Genomic DNA, 5,554 nt, shown 5'->3' with positions numbered 1-5,554 from the left:
CTCTTTCCCTCACTCATTCACTCTTTCCCTCACTCATTCACTCTTTCCCTCACTCTCTTTTTCTATCCATCTATCCATCCATCCATCCATCCGCTGTAAAGAGTTGCTGGAGTTCAGTTGAGCAGATGTTCAAAATCAACCTGTGCGTACTGAGGACAACCCAGCTTTACTGTAAATAAATGGAACTGTAGTCACCAGATGAAACTTCCATGTATTTATTTTAATTGATTTTGTGATTCGTTGTGGCGACTAATTGTTCTCTTCTTTCCTAAATCAGGCAGAAATGGAAAACAAGGCCATGTATCTGAGCACACATGAAGAAAGGGAGAACACGTCCATGTATGAGGAAGCCTACGATGGACACAACCTGTCCAAACTTAACCTTTGTGACCAAGGTAAAATAACTGATCTGCTTACAAGGTGCTTTTTTAATTTCTGCTGAAAACATTACGTTACTAAAGGATGTGAGTGTACTTCGAGCTGCTCTCTTGAGAAAGTTGTCGCAGTAGTTTACAGTAAAAGATGTCCTCAGTGATGAGATATCCTGAACTCTTTCTGGACACAGAAGCAGGAAAAATAAAACACAGCAAGTGTTTAAATGAGTTTCAGAAAGGGACTTTCCATAAAACCATTTACGTGTGCACAAGAAACACACACACAACCTGCACAGATTGAATCAAACACAGTAAAACATATGGGGAAGAAGAAGCTGTGCGGTCATCTTTTGGCACTCGTTCCCCCTCTGGTCATGTATGAAATCCAGAAATGTCCCGAGCAACATCTGGATGTGTGTGCACTGAACAAACTGACAGATGATTTTCTCAGGTTCCTACCCTTAATTAGAACAATTTACTGGGAACGTCTTCAGATTAACTGGATAATTTGTGACGTTCAGTTCAGTTAATTTATCTGACAAACCAGTTTATGGACATTCCATGTTTTCTATGTGGACAGCGGTCGAACTCCACTGCGCTTGATTAAGTTTGTTAGAAACACTGAAATTTCAAGCCAAGCCTAAATTAGAATACCTAGAAAACCTAAAAAGAAACTCATTTTGCTCTATTTATTCTACAGAACACTTGGAAAGGATTTAATCATTGCAATCATTACCATCAGTTTCCCCACAAAGAAAGTATTTCTGGAAAACTTGTCTATTTAAAACTATTTAGACAAAGTATTTGGTCATCACTCGCGTTTGTGTTTGCCTTTCTCTGTGTGTCCATGTTTGTCTTTTCCACGAACCAATGGATTGATTTTAATGAAACTCTTAAAAAGTAATCATTGAATGTGCGTCTGCAACTGATTTACTTTTAGAGTCTACTCGAGTTAAAACAGCTGCCACAGACAATAATGTTAGCAAACACAAAAATGCATGTAATTCAGTCAACTTTACACATATTGAACTAAAATGTTGGTGTGGTAGTAGCTGAGAGCCATCCTCAACAAGCTTTGAGTGCTGCACATTGTACAAAATATTTGCCTAAAACTTTGGCATTAACTGTTTGAGACAATGTTGTCTGTCTGTTAGCAAAATATCTCACAAAGCACTGAATACACAGTAGTCCCTCGATACTTTGCCGTTTGACTTTCGCGGACTCACTCTTTCGTGAGTTTTCAACGCAAGATTGTACACGACACACGACTGGTGATGGGGGAAGACAGACCCCCGCCCCCTCCTTTCTTTTTCCGAGGCTGTCTATTGCTTGCCTGCCTCTTGGGTGTCTTTGCTCTGCCGTCTGCTGCCTTAGAAAAAGAAAGGAGGGGGCAGGGGGCTGATATACCTGAGTGAGCTGCACTCAGTTGCGTTCAGCCACTCTCTCTCGCTCCCTGAGCAGTAGAGATGGGGAAAGACAGATCCCACCCCCAGAGTTTGTCCCTGAGACACACAACAGGTGGGTGTGCAACAGACAGCCTCGGAAAAAGAAAGGAGTGGCGGGGGGGTCGTCTTATACTTGAGTGAGCCACACGAGCTGCATGGATTGTTTATTTAAAATAATCAAGCATGAACCAAACCTTTCTGTCCTTCTCTGTGCTCTTTTAGAGCATTTGGAGAGTTTAGAACTCCTCTCTTCTTTCGACAAAGACAGTCGCTTACCCTCTCTCCCTCCCTCCTGCTTTTTCGCTCTCTTGTCCTGTCAACCTCAGAGCCTCTCTTTTACACATCTTCCAAATTGAAAATTATTATGGATTTGGTCAGCTGGTCCCTCAATGTAATTGATTAAATAAAATTTCCACCTGACGACAGGGAACTGGAGAGCCCTCATGCCCTGAACAGACCCACGCAGCTGGGTATGTCATTGATTCCTGGGGGGAGTGGAAGATGATGTGCCTCTCTGTTTTGTCCGTGGAGGATGTAGAAGATGTGTACATTATTGGATTTATGATAGGGTTGCTGGCAGCCCAAACAATTGTTTATCTGAATTTGTCCTCCCTGCTGGCCTTGGACAGGCCAACTTATCTCAAATTTCTCCTGGAGGATATGTAAAATAGAAGCTTTTGCTGCTTAGTCTCTCCATGTATGTCTCTCTTTTGTTCATTTTTTTCATTTTTTTTAAATTTAGCCTTTATTTATACAGGTAGTCTCATTGAGCCATGAGAACTCATTTTCAAAAGAGACCTGTTTAGGGAGCAGATGGGGGTTAAGGGCCTTGCTCAAGGGCCCAGAGTGGGGCGAATGAGGGTGGGGGCATGTGTGGATACTTCACCTACCCCACCCACATTTTTGATGTTGTCGGTACCGGGGCTTGAACTGGCGATCTTCTGAGTGTAATGCACTTTGGTAACAGTTCTTGTTTGAAATGTGCTATACAAATACATTTGACTTGACTAGAACATTGTTAAGAGCATTGCAAGAGTGTGGGAAGGGGTTATAAAGTCTTAAAATATGTATAAATACTAAAATAAATATAACGTTCCTATCGTGGATTTTCACCTATTGTGGGTGTGTCTGGAACGTAACTCCTGCTATAAGTGAGGGACTACTGTATTTGAATCAAACTCTCAAATACTAATTAATGTACCTCTACTACCGATTATCTGTTGGGCAACCCAGTTAAAGATGGCCACCACAGACTTAAGCCTACAAAATGTTGCAATAACTCTTCCTGTTTTATGAATATTGAGCTAAAATTTGATGTGATAGTAGTTGAGAGTAATCCTCAACACATACTATAAGCTCTAACAAACTGAGCAGGACACAGCATGAGATCGTGCATAATGTTATTTTCCAGATTTGACCAAAATGGCCTAAACTTTGTCATTTCTCACTGTAAGATAATATTTGTTAAAACTGACATCAAAGCTGGCGGGTGATACCTTCAAGGAATTCTAGACCTAATTTGTACCGAATAGTTTAATTTGAACATCTTATAAATCGCACAAATGTAAAGACATTAGCACAAATTTTAGCAAAGTTTATTAACTACTTGTTACACACAAAAATGAGCTTCAGCTGCTACAGCAACAAATTTCATTAATTATTTTGTCAGCTTGTGTTTTAGGGTGTTAAGTTTATTTTAAATAAAAAATAATTAGATCAAGAAATCAATGCTAAAGAAAATAAAATGACTGAAGAAGTTTTAGAAAACCCTACTTGAAGACTAGAAGCACTAATAAATGCTGTCTGAGCTGTAAATGTTTAAACAAATCAAACACAGTAAAAAGTTGTTTTAAATTTGTCAAATTTCAGTGTTAAAGTAAAAAACATTTAGGTGGCTTTTCGCTCTTTTGAACTGTTGAAACCATAAAACCTTTACTGCACGCATCGTAAATTAATCCCACTAAAAGCTGCTGGTTGTTCTTTCCAGTTTATGTCCTGTTAAATTTGTGCTTTTTCTTATTAGAAAGTGTGTTTTGAATCGGAGCAGGACTGAAATAAGAGGCAGAACAGCGTGGTGCAATGTTTGTTTTTGTACCGTACATTCCAACCATGTGACACACACACACACACACACAAGCCAGCTGTGTTTGACTTAGGCTGCGGTGGTGTGTGTTCTTCATCTTAGAGGGGAAACTAGTGTGTGTGTGACACCAGTCCACCTGCATCCACTGATAGATCGAGGCGGTTCAAATGAAATTGAGCTCCGCTGCAGAAACAGTATTTGTGTTTAAAATTCGGCTTCTTTCCACAGGAAGACAGGATCTGTGACCTCACGAGGTCCAAGTGGAGGCCACTTGAGTCCCCTCAGACACCTGAAGTCTTTGTAACATGATATATCAAGTAATTTAACATTTAATGAAGAGATTCAGCAAATCCAACAAAGTTCATTCAGGTCATCTGGACGTTTTCTTTTTGTTTGTTGAGATGTTTCGTCCTTCATCCAAAGGACTTCATCAATCCGAGGAGCCACAAACAAACTCAGTCCCACAAGGAGCACACTCCCATAGCGGGAAAAAACAGTTTACTGGTGATAAGATTGTTTCTGGGGCCCGCCCTCTCTCCTGTCGACTCCGCTGAGGCAGCCATAGCCAAAGTGGTTCAAAACATCAAAGCTCATGCTCAACAATCCAGGTAGAAAATCCGGATAGATAAAGTCCTTTGGATGAAGGCCGAAACATCTCAATTTAAAAAAATGGGAAAGAAACCGTCCAGATGACCTGACTGAACTTTGTTGGATTTTTTTACCTGGATTATTGAGCATGAACTTTGAAGTCTCAATAAATGTTCTATATTTTTATGCTGGCCTGGGAACATTCCTACCCTCATCTAAGGTCATGGAGCTTTGGGTTGTGACCGAAAGATTGAGATCTCGGATACAAGCAGCCGAAATTAGTTTTTTCCGCAGGGTGTCTGGGCTCTCCCTTAGAGATAGGGTGAGAAGCTCGATCATCCGGGAGGGACTCAGAGTAGAGCCGCTGCTTCTCCAGGTCGAGAGGAGCCAGTTCAGGTGCCTCGGGCATCTGGTTAGGATGCCTCCTGGACGCCTCCCACAGGAAGACCCAAGATACACTGGAGGGACTATGTTTCTCGGCTGGCCTGGGAACGCCTTGGGATTCCCCGGAGGAGCTGGACCAAGTGGCTGGGGAGAGGGACGTCTGGGCCTCCCTACTTAAGCTGCTACCCCCGCGACCGACCCCGGATAAGCAGAAGAAAATGGATGGATGGATTTTTATGCGTTCAGGAGCACTGGTTTCACTCCTTTGTAAAAATTAAAACTAAATTACTGACAATTAGTTTTACAATCAATTTGAGTTCTAGACTTTCTTAAGATCCCCCAGTTAGGTTTTAATTACTCCAAATGGAGTCTAAACCCCAAGTTCAAGAACCCCTGCATGGTTAACATGATAAAGGTTCACTGACGACAAGAAGCTTTTGTTTGTCTGCAAATTAGAAAGTCTAATAAATAATCAAATGCAGACATGATGAAACATATAGTGCATAGAACTGTGTGCTTTACTTGTTTGTTTCTGCCATACAGCATTTAGGTTGGCCTTATTGCTGTTTTAAGTGCTTTATAAATAAAGTGGGATGGTATAGATGGTATGTATGGTATGGTGTGGTATGTATGGTATGGTATGTTATGTGTGGTATGGTATGGTCTGTATGGTATGTATA

At 41.1% G+C, this 5,554-nt stretch overlaps 1 long non-coding RNA gene across 1 annotated transcript in view; it reads left to right on the top strand.

The window, feature by feature from the left end:
- Positions 1 to 5,554, top strand: part of LOC119418355 — a 10,945-nt gene that overhangs the window by 4,807 nt on the left and 584 nt on the right. The window contains exon 2 of the long non-coding RNA XR_005187183.1: positions 278 to 395. This is a non-coding gene — a long non-coding RNA (uncharacterized LOC119418355). The remainder of the gene's footprint in view (positions 1 to 277; positions 396 to 5,554) is intronic.

The sequence above is a fragment of the Nematolebias whitei genome, chromosome 12, assembly GCF_014905685.2.
Source record: "Nematolebias whitei isolate Nwh7 chromosome 12, NemWhi1, whole genome shotgun sequence".
Classification (NCBI taxonomy): domain Eukaryota; kingdom Metazoa; phylum Chordata; class Actinopteri; order Cyprinodontiformes; family Rivulidae; genus Nematolebias; species Nematolebias whitei.
Note: the sequence above shows the minus strand (reverse complement) of the source record. Positions and strands in the feature narration are given on the sequence as shown.